Genomic DNA, 19,759 nt, shown 5'->3' with positions numbered 1-19,759 from the left:
GCAACGCTACGCGCTGTTCACATCCAGCTGCCCAACACTACAATGGCAGACAACAAAGCAAACTAGCCACAGACTGCACACAGCACAGCCAGTGATTTTCATACAGAGCGCTACGTGGCGTTACCAATAAGAAAACCTAAACAGCCTACTTACAACTCTTTTACTGAGCGAATCTTGTGGAAAATCGGATTATGGCACTCGCCGTGTTTTCCTCTCAAGTAATCACAAAACTTTTTCATTTTTGCGATCCAGACATCGCTGACATAAAATCCTCAAAGAAACGGCTATCAACCGCATCAGGATCCAGCATCTGTAAACCAACTATATGAGAAATAACATTTCCAATTTCATGTCATATGCATTCTTCAAAGCTTTTTTCGTTTTTTTTGTTTTTTTTTCGTTTTTTTTTTTTCCTCCTGCACCAGCCCAGGGTTGAATGAAATTTGCATACTTGTATTCTTACATCAGTTCAGATTTCATTTCTAGCTATCATTACACCGTCTTCAAAGTCTGGAAGCATCAGTGGTTGTGAAAATTTCAAACCTAGATCATTACATTCATCGACAAACGTTTGAAAGACACACTGGTACGACGAAATTTTCTTGTCGCTCAATATAGAAAAAAAGCCGTTGGAATAAAATACCAATAAACTACCACCAGTAATGTAAACAGCCGGCAAAAACCTTTATGCAACACTTGAATGTTCCATCAACATACGTTGTGTTACAATGAATAAGTATTTTAAGGTTTTACCTCTATTCTCGGCTTCATTTTGTAGCAAGAAATTTGTCCCGTCTGTAGTTTCCACATTTAGTGTGTAGATAACATCATGAACGTCTTCAAAACGAGTTGGAAATTTCGACAGATTGTTATTTATTGCGTACCTTCTCCTTTTAACTGATTGTAAATTAGCTTTGATCGTCTCTCACAAATATCTTCTGTGGGTTTTCGCTTGAGATTTCAATTTTTTTTTTCCCTCTGAATTTTGTCACAACATATCTGCGCAGGATGTTGCTCTTCTTGAATCTACACAACATATAGCTTCTCAAAAGAAACATTTTTAATAAAGCTTCTGCAGCCCTTAAGACTGCACGTCCATCACGCTAAACCACTTCCCAATAATTTTTGAAACCCGAAGGTGTTACCTTTCGGAAGAAACGGTTTCCCTCCCGTTCTACTTACTGAAACTGCAAGTGCCTCAGAGGACATGTTCGCTCTAAAATGATGTGCCGTAGACTGAGACATGATCCCACAGACTGCTCGGAGTTCTCCTCGGTGCTATTACCTTTAGGCCACTAGTCTAGCTCTGGATTAGTGGAGCCTGTTACCTACTAAACTGTCGAACCTGTGCTTCCTGTTGACAACAGAATCCAGCTGTCTTTTGTAAGTCTGTGTCCCACCTGCGTGACGGTCTTTCCCTCGGTCATTTTTGGTAAACTGAGCTGCAGCTTAGCTTTTGTCTCGCCCATCTGCATCCTTTTTTTGAGTGACATGATCAGCACGCGTTCATTTTAAGGTGTTTAGTCTTTACATTATGTCAATGACCTTTGTTACTGCCCTTTGTTACAAGTCTAAGACTTACTACTTTCCATCTCTATTGTGTAGCCCAGCACTGATACACACGTCAAAAAAAGTATTGCATCACCCCGGTTCCCAGAACTCCTAAAGATAGACGCTGACTGTGGATATTGTATCAGATAGAGTCCCTTTGACTGTTCAGAGATGTTACTAAACCCCTCCAAAGATGTAAAGAAACATGCATGAGCAGCGCTTATTAGACGGAGGTGGTCCGTCAGCCGAAAACTTCCAGTCATTCCACCAGGAAGGAAGTACAAGGCTCGTGTTGCCTGTAGTTCAACCATGCCTACACGGTCAATACCGCGGTTCAATCGAGTCCGCATTGTTACTTTGTGCCAGGAAGGGTTCTCAGCAAGGGAGGTGTCCAGGCGTCTCGGAGTGAAACAAAGCGATGATGTTCGGACATGGAGGAGGTACAGAGAGACGGAAACTTGTGATGACATGCCTCGGTCGGGCCGCCCAAGGGCTCCTACTGCAGTGGATGAGCGCTACCTACGGATTATGGCTCGGAGGAACCCTGACAGCAACGCCACCATGTTGAATATTGCTTTAGGTGCAGCTACAGTACGTCGTGTTACGACTCAAACTGTGCAGAATAGGCTGCATGATGCGCAACTTCACTCCCAAAGTCCATGGTGAGGTCCATCATTGCAACCACGACACCATGCAGCGCGGTACAGATGGGCTCAACAATATGCAGAATGGACCGCTCAGGATTGGCATCACGTTCTCTTCCCCGATTAGTGTCGCATATGCATTCTGCGAGGTGCCGGGGCTAGCAGTGTATTTAACACTCATTTCTTCTAGAATCTACATCTGTAAATGATGCTCTAAGCCCCCCCCCCCCCCCATTCTAACTCCAACTTTTGCTGTTGCACAAGGATTAAAAAAAAATACGCGAACTGACTCTAATCAACCCTGCCAGTGGAGTAGAAGAGAGTTTGGCACCTGCAATAATTTAATTTGATAAATAAGTTAAATAAACGAAGGTTTCATTAACATAGTGAGGAATGATGGGGTTGCTCTACCGATTAACAGAATGAAAGTTCTGTCCAAAGTAACAATATGATTTATTAAGACTAACACAAAATAATAAACAAAAACACATGAAACATTTATAATACATCAAATTGGCTCAAATTGGATACTCAAACAAACGCTGTGAATGTGAAGTTGTCCCTAAACTAGATTGTGAGGATTATGACGAAGTGGTATGTGCAGCCAATTCCTTGCAACTCAAATCTTAGAGAAAACACATAGCCAACCCAACATAAATTGCTGCTACCCAAGACAGAACAAAGTTAGAAAAAGACGAACAGGCGCGCTCTGCTGAGCTCTGATTATCACCTAGGAAAATCCCTGTCTGCCCGTGCTGTGGACATACCTTACCAAACTGTCTTCTTAACTGCCAGAACACGATCTGGCGCACCGGAGGCGATGGCTGGTTGCTTCGACGTCCTCGACCGAAAGGCGAGAGCCGACTACCCACAAGAACACCCGTACAAAACCGAACACAGAACATTCCCGCCACCACGACAGCAACTCGAAAACCGGCGGAAAATTCCACTCCATTGCCGGAACACTACCATTCCACCAATGGAGATTCTTGGCGCCAATTTCTGCGCCGATCTTGCTACGTCACGGAGCTATGCCCTGAGTAAGCCAATCACAGTTACTATTTTGCAGAAAGCGCGGGAATTTTCCCTCCACAGCTGCCTGGGTACACAAGTCATTCCCACGCCTCGCTGGTAGCCCGCCAGAAAATGTTTTCGCTAAGTTTCTGCAAAGTAACGGAACCTCTAGCCCAGCCGCTACTTCAGGCCCTGCGGGCGTGCCTCTTGACGATGTCGGCGTCTGCAAAGCATTCACTCGACTTCCTCACACCCGTCGGCTTAACGCTTTCCAGATCAACAGAGCCTGCCTGTCACCGGACCACCCGGGTGAAGAGAGACGCTGCGTGGGAAGTCCGCGTGTGAAGGAATAGCGACTTTCCACCGCATGCAATTAGAGAGGAGAATCGTAAGATAGAAATATGAGAGGGGGCTCATGCCACCTCTCAATTCAAGCAGACAATCGTCGGAGATGTGTTTGGAGGCAACCCGATCAGGTTTAATGCCTTAGACACACTGTCCAGCGAGTGCAGCAAGATGAAGTTTCGCTGCTGTTTTGGGATGGCACTTTGTGGGGCCGACATACTCTGCTGGTGGTCATGGAAGGCGCCGTAACGGCTGTACGATACGTGAATGCCATCCTCCGACCGACAGTGCAACCATATCGGTAGAATATTGGCGAGGCATTCGTCTTCATGGACGACAATTCGCCCCCTCATCGTGCACATATTGTGAAAGACTTCCTTCAGGATAACGACATCGCTCGACTAGAGTGGCCAGCATGTTCTCCAGACATGAACCCTATTGAACATTCATAGGATACATTTAAAAGGGCTGTTTATGGACAACGTGACCTAGCAACCACTCTGAGGGATCTACACCGAATCGCCGTTGACCAACAGTGCTTTGATGAACTTGTGGACAGTATGCCACGACGAATACAGGCATGCATCAATGCAAGAGGACGTGCTACTGGGTATCAGAGGGACCGGTGTGTACAGCAATCTGGACTACCACCTCTGAAGGTCTCGCTGTATGGTGGTACAACATGCAATGTGTGATTTTCATGAGCAATAAAAATGGCGGAAATGATGTTTATGTTGATCGCTATTCCAGTTTTACGTACAGGTTCCGGAACTCTCGGAACGGAGGTAATGCAAAACTTTTTTTGATGTGTGTATATCCATTCATCTTTCAGCCGCTATGATATTTCTGACTATGGGAGGAATTAATGTCCATGGTTCACAGCCATATGTTATTAGCAATAGCATACATTGGTCAAAAAAATGTGTTCTTAAGGTCAGCCAACATCTTAGGCTTGAAAACTAAGGTGTGTCTTCTGAGAGCTTTCCACATACATCGAGTTGCTTCTTGTTTTAATTCTCCTTTCATATTTACAAGTTGACTCACATAAGCAATTTCTGTAACCCTTTGCAAACGTGTACTTCTAACATACGTAATTCCCTCCCATGTTCACTCATTCATCATGATACTAGTTTTGTTATAGTTCATTTTTACACCAACTTTGGAGCAGAATAACGCAAATTCGCCAGCTATGTGGTCGTGCTGAAAAGTAAACCCTCCGAATTTTATAGCTGTTATCAGTATCGGTTGAGGTATTACATATCGTACGTATTATTCGCTGACGCAAGTTGCAACTTTCGGCTGCTTGAGGGCTGCGAATTCTAGCGTGTAACATGGCGGCGTATAACGTAACTAAGTCGAGTGTGAGTACAGCAGTGCTGAAATAAAAAATGGTTCAAATGGCTCTGAGTACTATGGGACTTAACATCTGAGGTCATCAGTGCCCTATAACGTAGAACTACTTAAACCTAACTAACCTAAGGACATCACACACATCCATGCCTGAGGCAGGATTCGAACCTGCGACGGAAGCGGTCGCGCGCATCCAGACTGAAGCGCCTAGAACCGCTCGGCCACAGAGGCCGGCCTGTTGTAATCCATCAGAAGATTGAAAGCACGAATTCGGACAGTTCGTCCGCGCATGGAGCAGCCTCTCCCTGAGCATGAGAATACCAGACCACACACGAGAGCTGCGACATCTACAAAAAGCCTTTGGTTCACAGTCACCGGAGGGGATTGATGACCTCAGCAGTTAAGTCCCATAGTGCTCAGAGCCATTTTGAGCCATAGTCAGCGATCATCCTCCATACAGTCCTGACTTGGCCCCATCCGATTTTCAGCTGTTTCCGAAACTTAAAGAACACATTCGATGACTTCACTTCAACAAACATTTTACAGTGACGATGTCCACAACCTGGTCTCTCGTTGCGCTAAATGTCTTCGCTGCCGGACTATGTTGAGAAATAACTTGAGAGGCACCCACATGCCTTGATCATAGTGTGGCATCAAGCAGTCAGGCCTGCAAGATGAGTGGTCTGCCAAGCGAGTGGATTCATTCTTATTTATCGAGTAACATGAACTCTCGTACTCACAACTAAGTTACAAATTATCCACCTGTATGAATAATACGCAACGGAAACGCACATCTGACTATCCGTAATTTACAGATCTTTGACTGTTCACTACGCACTGGCAATACCACATTTTCTTTTTTTATTTAACGGCTTTTATCAACACGTGGCCATCGCACTGAATATGAATGGCGTACACATTATAAACTCTGGATATCATGACAACATACAATTCGAAGGAAAAGGCCACCAATCTTTTTCTTTTCACTATCTTATTTATTCCGATAAATTCTATAACCTAAACACACTAATTCTATAACCTACAACAATAACACATGAGAAATTCCGCCCAATGGGCATGGCTTTACATTGGTGATTCTCTATCTTATGGTCTCGTAATTATTTAACGCTACAGTGCACTTTCTGGATAGGATGGTGGATCTTTTGCTGTATCTCACACTTCGGCTCTCACAACCATCATCACGAAACTTTCCTCCAGACCGGGCGGTACAAAAGGAACATGCATACCCACTACCTCTGAAACTACCTTGCTACTCTCCCATGCAAACCACACATACTTAAATTACATGACATACACCACACTACAACATGAAATGCTATACAGGGAATAGTCACAACATTATCACTTTCAGCTTTCCCACTTCAATTAATATTTATCCCAGTTTCACACGACACAGCCCCACTTCGTAGTTCTACTTTCCTACTATGAACTCTGGAGATATATGCACGTCTTCCTGCGCAATGCAAGCCAAGTGGCGTTGCTGGATAGACGGCCGACTCACCTTGCTTCTCTCTTAGGGTTTGAATCTAGCGTCACACGGAATCATATCACGCAAAGTAATATTAAGAACGTATTCATCACACACGCGAGTCCTCAACTGATACCATGGACGAGTACTTCTCTTTATCTTTTGTCTCATACACAGTTTGAGACTCACACAGTACTCACCACGTGGAAGTACTCGTCTCTAATTTCAAGTCCTGCACATGCCATTTCTTAAATCTTTCAACTTATGGTACACACGCTATTTCTATTTCTTAAATATTTCAACTTATTGTACACACGCTAGTAATTCAGCTTAACTTACGCACACGGAAGTATTTCTACACGTGGATTCATTGTGACCGTTGGTCACTTCCGAAGATTACTACAATCCCATTAATATTACCTGCCTGACATTTAATTCTCCCCACAAAAGTTCTTGAAATAGAGAAATTATTACTTCAAACTACTCTTAAATATTCCACATGCATACCATGTCTCCACTCTTTTGTCTTTACGGAGCACAACTAAGACAGGTCTTAACAGCACAAGATCCAGCGGCAGAGTGCTGAAACATGGCCGTTCTCCAGGTCCTCTCACACCTCTGTCGAAGTGGGGGAGCACCTTGCTACCGTATTGGTCAGCCACATTTCAGGCGCTCAAAGGTGGCCAAAGGATAGTCTCAAAGGTGATCATATATTCACGTTCACTATCTGCGGTTAGCAGACGACCATACATTCATTTATTTCACAGATCTCAGCAAACTGGATGTAGGGATTTCCTTTGTGGGAGTGCACATGTGATCAATTAAATAAATAAATTGTCATTCTTTCCCACACTGGTGCCCGGCTTCGCTGTATTAATTGAAATTGAGTTATTTTTACAAAAAATATATTGTACTGACAAGAATAACGAAGAATGTTGTACCTATTTTCAATGTCGGGTGGTACTGTACCCTTTCAACATCTGTTTAAAGAGGTTGCAAGGGCCAACCAGCGCCGAATGTCAGCCACAGATGAATCCCTCCATATCGGGCCAGAACAGAATTATCTCCGATTGACGGCCTGGAGCCGAGTACCCAAGAGTCAAGCTCACAGCCCTCAACTCTGTGCTCTCAAAAACTTTGCATGGAAACGCTGTCGTTGCCAGTGTGACGGGCGAGAATTCTAAACACTAAGTGGATAGTCGCCCAGAGCAGTATCCACATGGTCGATCAGCAGAAGGTCATCAAATTTCAGTTAGTGTCTCTGAGGCAATTTTGTAGAATTTTGGAATTCAAGGTCTACCTAATTTTTAAGGTTTTCCTTCATTTGTTACGTGTTTGTGTTTAAAGCCCATTTTTGACAACACTTCATTCTTTTATTGTTGGCAAGAATGAACAACACATATACCTCTAGGGAAAACGCAAGAATGCTTTTCAAGAATGCATTCATACACGTTGCAAATAAATTGATGGTTCGTCCACTTATTGTCAATGCCGCATCCCAGGATCTTATTAACTTGCACCAGGCATTCGTACTGAAACAAACACGTCACTATTGTATCAAATGTGAAATCCCAATAATCGTATGTTGATTTTTGAAACTTTTGATGTTATTGTAATGTCGGCATATTCATCCTTGTTGAACAGGAAGAGAGGATTGCAGTCGATAGGAATATTACAGTTTCCAACACTGCCGTCAGCTGTAATTTCATTATTAATTTATTGGCAACCGACTTCGACGATACACTTCATCGTCACCAGGCCTTGATGATGACGAAGTGCAAAGAACTTTATCCAAAGTGTTGCAATACTACACTCCTGGAAATGGAAAAAAGAACACATTGACACCGGTGTGTCAGACCCACCATACTTGCTCCGGACACTGCGAGAGGGCTGTACAAGCAATGATCACACGCACGGCACAGCGGACACACCAGGAACCGCGGTGTTGGCCGTCGAATGGCGCTAGCTGCGCAGCATTTGTGCACCGCCGCCGTCAGTGTCAGCCAGTTTGCCGTGGCATACGAAGCTCCATCGCAGTCTTTAACACTGGTAGCATGCCGCGACAGCGTGGACGTGAACCGTATGTGCAGTTGACGGACTTTGAGCGAGGGCGTATAGTGGGCATGCGAGAGGCCGGGTGGACGTACCGACGAATTGCTCAACACGTGGGGCGTGAGGTCTCCACAGTACATCGATGTTGTCGCCAGTGGTCGGCGGAAGGTGCACGTGCCCGTCGATCTGGGACCGGACCGCAGCGACGCAAGGATGCACGCCAAGACCGTAGGATCCTACGCAGTGCCGTAGGGGACCGCACCGCCACTTCCCAGCAAATTAGGGACACTGTTGCTCCTGGGGTATCGGCGAGGACCATTCGCAACCGTCTCCATGAAGCTGGGCTACGGTCCCGCACACCGTTAGGCCGTCTTCCGCTCACGCCCCAACATCGTGCAGCCCGCCTCCAGTGGTGTCGCGACAGGCGTGAATGGAGGGACGAATGGAGACGTGTCGTCTTCAGCGATGAGAGTCGCTTCTGCCTTGGTGCCAATGATGGTCGTATGCGTGTTTGGCGCCATGCAGGTGAGCGCCACAATCAGGACTGCATACGACCGAGGCACACAGGGCCAACACCCGGCATCATGGTGTGGGGAGCGATCTCCTACACTGGCCGTACACCACTGGTGATCGTCGAGGGGACACTGAATAGTGCACGGTACATCCAAACCGTCATCGAACCCATCGTTCTACCATTCCTAGACCGGCAAGGGAACTTGCTGTTCCAACAGGACAATGCACGTCCGCATGTATCCCGTGCCACCCAACGTGCTCTAGAAGGTGTAAGTCAACTACCCTGGCCAGCAAGATCTCCGGATCTGTCCCCCATTGAGCATGTTTGGGACTGGATGAAGCGTCGTCTCACGCGGTCTGCACGTCCAGCACGAACGCTGGTCCACTGAGGCGCCAGGTGGAAATGGAATGGCAAGCCGTTCCACAGGACTACATCCAGCATCTCTACGATCGTCTCCATGGGAGAATAGCAGCCTGCATTGCTGCGAAAGGTGGATATACACTGTACTAGTGCCGGCATTGTGCATGCTCTGTTGCCTGTGTCTATGTGCCTGTGGTTCTGTCAGTGTGATCATGTGATGTATCTGACCCCAGGAATGTGTCAATAAAGTTTCCCCTTCCTGGGACAATGAATTCACGGTGTTCTTATTTCAATTTCCAGGAGTGTATTAGCTGCAACAAGTTTATAGAGCGAACACAGCTGGCTACACTGATGGGAAGGTGCAGGGGCGTCTGTCTTTTGAAGCCATGTCATTGAAAGGAATGTCTCTCTCATTTATTGTGTGCGTGTGTCTGTCCCCAAAACAGGACCCCTTTGAGCTAATGACATTCAAGGACGATCTTTTTGCCGACAAGAGAGGCTATAGGGATGCTTCTTGTTGCAAATCGTGTGATGTGGCGGGAGCAGAGCTACTTTATCAGACGCACTGTCCCAACTCGCTAGATAACTGCAAAGCAGCTGCAGAAAAAGAAATTATACAGCATACAAATACACTACAGTAATATTACAATTTTCAACTCTGCTGCCAGCCGTAATTACATTATCAGTTTATTCGCAACTGGTTTCGATGGTACACTTCCTCATCATCAAGGCCTAGTGACGATGAAGTGTATCGTCGAAGTCGGTTGCCAATAAATTAATAATGAAATCACAGCTGACGGTAGTGTTGGAAACTGTAATATTCCTATCGACAGCAATCCTTTCTTCCTGGCCGGCCGGTGTGGCCGTGCGGTTCTAAACGCTTCAGTTTGGAACCGCGTGACCGCTACGGTCGCAGGTTCGAATCCTGCCTCGGGCATGGATGTGTGTCATGTCCTTAGGTTAGTTAGGTTTAAGTAGTTCTAAGTTCTAGGGGACTGATGACCTTATAAGTTAAGTCCCATAGTGCTCAGAGCCATTTGAACCATTTGAACCTCTCTTCCTGTTTAACAAGGATGGAATGCCGACATCACAGTAACAAAACAAGCTTCAAAAATCGACACACGAATATTGATATTCACATTTGTTACAATAGTGAAGTGTTTGTTTCAGTATAAATGCCTGGTGCAAATTCATAAGATCCTGAGGTGCGGCATTGACAATAAGTGGATGAACCATCAATTTATTTGCAACATGTATGAATACATTCTTGAAAAACATCGTTGCGTTTTCCATAGAGGTATGTGTGTTGTTCATTTTTACCAACAATAAAAAATGAAGTGTTGTCAAAAATGGGCATTAAACACAAACACGTAACAAATGAAGTAAAATCTTAAAAATTACTTAGACCTTGAATTCCTAAAGATTATAAGATTGCCTCTTCGACAGTAACTGAAATTTGATGACCTTCCGCTTAGAAACTGGGGTTAGAAGGACTCTAATACATATACCCATTGATTATAAAAAAAACTTTGAAATAACAGATAATACAAGATAACAGATACTCATGTACTGTGTCTGAAATACAAAGGCGACCATTAGTGAATCAACAAGCTGAATTAAGCAAGCACAAATCGAGAAACAGGAAGGCCGAAACACACATATTAACTAACCCACGAAAACTGGCTTGAGCTTGGTCCATACCACAGAAACTTGCTCAATTCAATACAGGTTCTAAAACATACACACAGAAAATACACGGTGTCCGAAAAGACTTTCCCTGATTACATAAATTGATAACTGAGGCTAGAAGTAAGATACAGATATGAAACTTGTATAGAATTATTTACAACTATCAAAGTTTTTTTCTGTTTTAGGTTCGCAGTACGTAAGTAGTGGATGAGGAGCAGTGCCCAAGAAGCCATGTTAACCAATCAGGAGAAGACACAGTGTGTCCTGTCGTACCATGAGACACGATCAGCAACCACAGTGCAGAGACACTTCCAGACCACATTTGGAAGGAATCCACCTGATGTCAAGAGCATTAAAGCCTGGTATGAGAAGTTCAAGAACACAGGATCGGTTGCTGACCTTCCGAGGTCTGGTCGACCAGGAACCTCAGCAGACAGGGTGGAAGCTGTAAGGCAGTCTTTTCTGCGAAGCCCGAAGAAATCGGTGCGGAGGGCCTCATGTGAATTACAGATGCCAAAAAGGTCTCTCCATGACATTTTACACAAACGTTTATTACTTCGTGCATACAAAGTGCAAATCGTTCAGGCCTTGTTGCTCAATGACAGTACACGTCGATATGAGTTTGCGGTCGAAATGCTATCACGTATTGAGGACGATGATGGTTATTTCAGACGAATTGCCTTTTCCGACGAAGCGACCTTTTCTGTCAGTGGAGCAGTGTATCGCCATAATGTGCGCATTTGGGGTTCACAACCCCCTGGCGAGGTCATGGAGTGCACCAGAGGCAGTCCAAAGGTGAATGTTTGGTGCGCGCTATTACACGATCGAATTATTGGGCCATTCTTCTTCGCTGAGGCTACCATCACATCTGCAGTGTATCTGGACATGTTGCAACTGTATGCTGTTCCTCATCTCCTTCAGTTTCACCCCGATGTCTTGTTTCAGCAAGACGGTGCACCGCCTCATTGGGGTTTGGACGTCCGTGCCGTGACCTTTCCTGGGCGATGGATTGGTCCTGATGGGCCAACGGTTTGGCCTCCACGCTCTCCTGACAAAACCCCATTAGACTTCTTTTTATGGGGTTATGTCAAGGACGAGGTCTACCGAACACGTGTACCAGATCTTGAAACCCTGCAGCAACGGATAACCACAGTCGTTGAATCGATCCCTCCAATGATGTTGGCTAATGTGTGGACGGAAGTTGAATATCGCCTAGATGTGCTACGTGCTACCAAGGGTGCTCATGTGGAAGTTTACTGATGTGTGGAAAAAACTTTGATAGTTTGTAAACAATTAGACACCAGTTTCATATTTGTATCTTACTTCTAGCCTGAGTTATCGATTTATGGACTCAGGGAAAGACTTTTCGGGCACACTGTACTTTAAATTTACGCAATATAAAATAGTGCATGGACCCAAGCGTGACAGAATATTTGGGCAGATAACTGGATGCTTTGTACCCAAAAGTACTTTTGCGAAGTAGTTATTTACGTGACTAAATGAACTTTGTAATGTTGTGCTTTAATTTGCTATGATGAAAGCGGTACTGATGGACAATAAAAGCGGGTTAAAAGCTGTGAGCTGTCTGGGGAAGTTAATCTTGCATTACTAAGCAACTGTTTCACCAGGTATCCTGTCTAGCTTACCAAATTCCCAACCAGATGAACATTAATTATAATCTTTTAATAGTCATACGACAACCGGTGATATATATATATATATATATATATATATATATATATATATATATATATATATATATAAGAGAGAATTTAAATAAAAAGAAATAAATCAGTTTATATTTGGAAATTTATTTTAAGATTGATCATTGAAATTTCAGCATATTGAAATTGATTCCTAACTAAACAGGTGCCTTATTTAGGAGTGAGATTGCAATCTTACGGAACACATCAATTATGGAGCCAAGATTGGGAGACTGCATTCAACACTGCATTCATAAAACAACACACAAAGAACGTTGAAACGTATCCAAGAGAAAGTTAACCACTACCAACAGATTCAAATTTTCACCCAAAGAAATTACGTTCATAGCACAATCCTGTCCGTCATGTAATTACCACACACTGGTATACTAAATTCATACTAACTCTCTGTGAAATCTTCCCCAAAAGAATAGCTGAAGGCTACTTTGATGATTACACCACATGCTTCACGTGGTCAACTTGGTTTACACAAAGCGTATAACTCGACAATAATTTTGATAATTAAAATAAATTAGATCGAAAAGCAATTTACAAAAGAAAAACCTCGAACTGGTTTCTAACGTCTTACTGTTAACCTGACGGGTCAAACAGTTATATAAGCACGTGGTACTGGTCTCGCAAAGTACACCCCACGTGGGTTGAACATAAAGAAAAGTTGCTATATTGAAAAATATTGTCAAGACGAGACGTTATCATCACACAAGCATTCGCATTTAAGATTGATGATCTTAGTTAGAGTTACTGATCAACACGTGGTTCCTCTTTACTCACAAAGTAGTGACAAAGCAACTACCGGAAAATAATCTGAACTTCACACGAGAATTACACTGCGCTGCAATTTAAGATAACATTAGATATTTTAGAGCTAAACCTGAAATAAAGGTGATTAAATTTTCAGTTAGGCTGAACTTAAGAAATCCATTGTCCTGCTGACTTAGCAGACACGCGCTTAGCCGGAGATCTTACCACTTCAGACGCTCGCCACGGACAGACTGCTCTGGTCCCTTTCTGAGGGTGGCTCACATATACAAACGGAAGTGGCCAGAGGGGCAGCTTCCTATACCAACATGACAAGGGACAGGCAGGACCCTACTAAGGATAGAGACCTCTTTGTTTTCAGAAAGCGTAGCTACCTGTTCCGACGTTGGTCCTACTGTTCTCTAGCAGACAGGCTTGTCTGCTACCCTCAAGCATGCAACTAGAAATACATTTGCTAATTCATCCTCTCACACAGAAGGGAAGGGGGATGACAGTATCTTATCATATACAGTATATAAAAGAAAGCGGATGTAGGTTCCGTATGAGACTGTGTGACATGAATTACATATAAACTGTGTTTTAAAGTGTAGTAGTGTGACAGATCGTTCTTGTTTATGTGTAAAAGTAACACGTTCCACTACTCAGTCTCCTCCCAGATAGTCAGAAACGCCACAGTAAATTTAGAAGAGGAATTTGTGCCGTAAATGACAACAGATTTAAGAAATTAACATGAAAGGAATCCAACAGAGACCTTTCAACTTGAAAGGCGACAAATCCTGAGTGCTTGCTTCACTTTCATTTTTGTTACTGTTATGACGTTTCATGAAATTAACTGGCAGTGTCTGCACACTACATACTCGGCATCCACTGAGTAGAGATGCTGGTTATTTCCTTCTGTTGACTAAGTTTTTGTGATCTGCTTCTATTGCCGCTACGTGGGGAGAGACACAATAGTCGGAATGTTACCGCAGGGCCATCTTCATGGGCTGGAATTCTGAAAAAGTGGAAGCGGCTAGCTGCAGATTTAACGGCAGGTAGTGCAAGGGAATGATGGCCTCTTTTACTCACAGCGCGAGCGTTGCGCAAGAGCAGAAGCGACGGGGAGTCGCCCACGACAAATGGTGTCCAGCTTTTAACGCAGGACGGCATATTGTTCCCAATGGTAGCCGAGGTGCTTTTTACAACTTTCAGGACATCTCACACCATGAGCCAGTGCCCTCGAAATTACCGCTGTCGGGAGATAAACTTTCTTGGACTCTGGAGGCATTTGCAGGCTAGATGGCTGAGAACCTGTTCCAGGAAACCTTATCTACTGGCACTAAAACGTTTCTCCTTCAAGTCAGAGATAGTTCCATATTGGCTGAGTGTCCATTAATATGCAGCCATTGCAGCCATTTTCTCCCACACCAAGCGATTTCCCATGCATGCTGAAAATAGGCTTCATGAATGGAAATCAGATGGTGACCTCAGAAGATGTACCGAGGTCGTCAGGAATTTTAATGGGAACCTTCTCTATTGGGGAAGAGACTTCTGCTCGTCTGCTGGAGGGAGATAGTTTGCATATTTTTGATTGTACTATTAATACGGAGAAAGTATGCTGCATGCAGCTGGTGGTTTGAGCTTCGTTGGAGGCTGCATGTAGAGCGTTTTAGGAGCTCTCACAGGGCCGCCAACTAGGAGAGCTCATTCCCCTATGGCATGGTGTATACATAACAGAGTTTTTGTGGGAGGAAAGAGATCAAGGTCGAGCCCAATGTCGTAGTTTGACAGTGAGTGCCCTGGTCGCAGACTCGAATACTTCTGCAGTGCTGAGCACGAGGTTCACTCTAGATGGCATCTGCCTGTCGTGAGCATTTCTGCTGCCCCAGCACAGAGGAAACCTTCCTTGTTGCTTTACACTCTCAGTGGTTTTTTTTTTTTTTTTTTTGGTTTTAGGGCGCAAAACTGCTATGGTCATTACCGCCCGGTCTGTGACCTAGGAAGCAGTAAAAAACCGAAAACGGAAACCAGCAGCAATGCGAACGAAAGTCATAAAATTGGAAAAACTAAAAGCAGAAGGAAGGCTTAAAAATTCACTACAGAAGGGGGTAGGTTGTCCCAAAAAAAAAAAAACTTCAAATGACTGACGTCATTTCACTGGCACGAATGAACTCTAGAACGCGATCGGCCGATCACGTGTCATCTGCTAAAATTGACGATATATCAGGCGACAGCTGTAGACGGGCGCGTAACGGAGTAAAATAGGGGCACTCAATTAAAAGGTGTCTTACCGTCCACAACTGAGAGCAGTGGGGACAGAGTGGGGCAGGATCGCCGCTTAAAAGATGTCGATGGCTAAAAAGACAGTGCCCTATCCGGAGTCTAGTTAAAATTACCTCCTCCCGACGACGCGTTCGGGAGGAACAGGTCCAAGCACAAGGAACAGTTTTTACGTCCCGCAATTTATTTTGGGGAAGTGTCGACCAGTGCGCGCACCATAAATGAACAACACGACGACATAAAACGCTCCGGAGATCGGCGACGGGAATCGATTGAATTGCTGGCCGAAGAAGAGAGACTGCAGCCTTGGCTGCAATATCGGCCGCCTCATTTCCACAGATACCAACGTGTCCCGGGAGCCAGAGGAACGCCACCGAGACGCCCCCCAGGTGGAGTAAGCGCAGACAGTCCTGAATCCGGTGGACCAGAGGGTGCACAGGGTAAAGAGCTTGGAGACTGAGGAGAGAGCTGAGAGAATCGGAGCAGATAACGTACTGTATCCGCTGATGGCGGCGGATGTAGTGGACAGCCTGGAGAACAGCGTAAAGCTCCGCAGTATAGACCGAACACTGGTCGGGAAGCCGAAAGTGAGTTGGGGTGTCGCCAACAACATAGGCACTCCCTACACCTAACGATGTTTTCGAGCCATCGGTGTAAATAAATGTGGCTTTCGTCATTTGTGCACATAGAGCAGCAAATGCCCGACGATAAACAAGTGAAGGGGTACCATCCTTGGGAAATCGACAAAGGTCACGGAGCAGGCAGATCCGGGGACGGAGCCAAGGCGGTGCTGTACCCCAAGTTGTCAAGAAGTTTTAGGAAAGCGGAAGGAAAGAGAATGGAGCAGTTGACGGAAGCGGACTCCCGGTAGTAGTAGGGAGGAGGGGCGGCCTGCATACCCTACAGTAAAGGAGGCGTCGAAAAATATGTCATGGGCTGGATTAGCAGGCATGGAAGACAGATGGCTGGCATAACGGCTCAGAAGGACTGCTCGCCGATACACTCTCAGTGACATATTCTTTCGACTTGCAGCAGTAACAGTTCACTTAATGCGTTGCCTTGCAGTTTATTGGTTCACATAAGGTGGAGTAAGTCAGATTGCGTCAATCTCCCTACTCACAGTCGGAGGCATTGCATAGAAAATTGCCAATCAACCATTAGTATGGACATAACTACGATTTTTAGGTGTTTTATTGGATCAGTGTTTCTTTTGCATCATTATGTTGGAACATCATACTCCATGCATGTTTCTATTGCAATAAGTCAGTTGTTTCAATGAATAACCTTTCACATTTCTATGGAGAAAACTACTTGCTCATTTAATAATTGAGGTTCTGTTTGTGGTATATTTCATATTTATTATTTTATCACAAGCTGCCAACTTGGGGTTCACTACTGAGGCCACATAATAGTATTACCTGTTTGGCTAGTCTGCTGCATAGAAATTTCAGTAGTATACCTTGATGATGGTTCTGTTCAGTGGTCATTCCAGTGCAGAAATTAATCACAGGTAATTGCCACATTACTTTTCACTGGGGCATCTTGTAGACTACCACAGGCACAAACCTTTTAACTTTTATTGAAAATAAAGTTTAAAGACATCTGAACAAACGGAAGTACACAGTAGTACTGCAAGTAAAGAAATAAATTGACAACTAAAAGTTTAAAAAAAACAAAACGTAGAAAAGTAGTCACGCTAATAGTGCACATAAAACAATTCCCTCACAAACAGGTCTTGTAAATGGGTCAATGTTTAATGTGGACTCATATTTCTGACCGGGATGCTGATTCGGGTAAGAAGCGTCAGCCAAATAACAGCCAGTAGAATCAGTCATGCCAGTTTTTGACAAGAACCAAACGATACTCAATTAGCAAAAGTACTGGAGTTTTCGCGAACCACAGCACACGCTTAGCAGGTGGATGCTCACCATTATTCCTGAATCAGGCCCAAAAGAATTTAGGATGGTGTTAGTGGACATGTCCACAAAGCAAGGTAGCAGTAATCAGGGCTATACGAGCTCCAGAGTATGCCACGGTGTCACACAGGTAGAGAGAAGCGGTGACTCTCCAGTAGGCTTTTGCACCCCCCCCCCCCCCACATTAAAAATGCAACCTCAGAATCTGGCGAGTGGATATGCACACCTAGCAGGCCCTGGCTGTGACCCACCACGGTTCCTCCCAAGCTACTTGAGCCGCAGCAGCAAGCCTCAGTGTGAGCTGCCTATATGCTTCAGTGTAGCCCGCAGTGCGGCAAAGGCACCACCTCCAAAAACGCCTGAGAAACTACATCTAAGTTATGCTAGGCAAAGAGATTGCACAAGCACAGGCACAGACGTGGGCGTGTGCATGCTTCTCTAAAAATCATTGTTGTTTCACAGAATTTTAAGAAATTGCCTTATACGTCATAAACATATTATGGATGCTATTGGGTTAATAATGATCAATTTACATGGTCACAACCGTTATCTCAATCACGGTGACTATCACTACCATCACATTCATGTAGATAGTATATGTGCCACAACCTGACGATGGGTGTCAGGTACTATATCTTAAAACTGTGCTGTAACATCAGCTGTAAACTGTACTTGAATGAGATTTTCACTCTGCAGCGGAGTGTGCGCTGATACGAAACTTCCTGGCAGATTAAAACTGTGTGCCCGACCGAGACTCGAACTCGGGACCTTTGCCTTTCGCGGGCAAGTGCTCTACCATATGAGCTACCGAAGCACGACTCACGCCCGGTACTCACAGCTTTACTTCTGCCAGTACCTCGTCTCCTACCTTCCAAACTTTACAGAAGCTCTCCTGCGAACCTTGCAGAACTAGCACTCCTGAAAGAAAGGATACTGCGGAGACATGGCTTAGCCACAGCCTGGGGGATGTTTCCAGAATGAGATTTCCACTCTGCAGCGGAGTGTGCGCTGATACGAAACTTCCCGGCAGATTAAAACTGTGTGCCCGACCGAGACTCGAACTCGGGACCTTTGCCTTTCGCGGGCAAGTGCTCTACCATCTGAGCTACCGAAGCACGACTCACGCTCGGTACTCACAGCTTTACCTCTGCCAGTACCTCGTCTCCTACCTTCCAAACTTTACAGAAGCTCTCCTGCGAACCTTGCAGAACTAGCACTCCTGAAAGAAAGGATATTGCGGAGACATGGCTTAGCCACAGCCTGGGGGATGTTTCCAGAATGAGATTTCCACTCTGCAGCGGAGTGTGCGCTGATACGAAACTTCCCGGCAGATTAAAACTGTGTGCCCGACCGAGACTCGAACTCGGGACCTTTGCCTTTCGCGGGCAAGTGCTCTACCATATGAGCTACCGAAGCACGACTCACGCCCGGTACTCACAGCTTTACTTCTGCCAGTACCTCGTCTCCTACCTTCCAAACTTTACAGAAGCTCTCCTGCGAACCTTGCAGAACTAGCACTCCTGAAAGAAAGGATACTGCGGAGACATGGCTTAGCCACAGCCTGGGGGATGTTTCCAGAATGAGATTTCCACTCTGCAGCGGAGTGTGCGCTGATACGAAACTTCCCGGCAGATTAAAACTGTGTGCCCGACCGAGACTCGAACTCGGGACCTTTGCCTTTCGCGGGCAAGTGCTCTACCATCTGAGCTACCGAAGCACGACTCACGCTCGGTACTCACAGCTTTACCTCTGCCAGTACCTCGTCTCCTACCTTCCAAACTTTACAGAAGCTCTCCTGCGAACCTTGCAGAACTAGCACTCCTGAAAGAAAGGATATTGCGGAGACATGGCTTAGCCACAGCCTGGGGGATGTTTCCAGAATGAGATTTTCACTCTGCAGCGGAGTGTGCGCTGATACGAAACTTCCTGGCAGATTAAAACTGTGTGCCCGACCGAGACTCGAACTCGGGACCTTGTCGATACTTGTTCAGCAAACTGAAGAGTTATATAGTCTACCCTCTGCAATAGCATAAGTTGACATAATCAGCAGAGATGCCAAAATTAATACCCTAGCACGGAGTCGTTAGTCTGTT

Source organism: Schistocerca cancellata, chromosome 7 (genome assembly GCF_023864275.1).
Source record: "Schistocerca cancellata isolate TAMUIC-IGC-003103 chromosome 7, iqSchCanc2.1, whole genome shotgun sequence".
Taxonomy (NCBI): Eukaryota; Metazoa; Arthropoda; class Insecta; order Orthoptera; family Acrididae; genus Schistocerca; species Schistocerca cancellata.
This window is presented reverse-complemented; position numbering follows the sequence as displayed.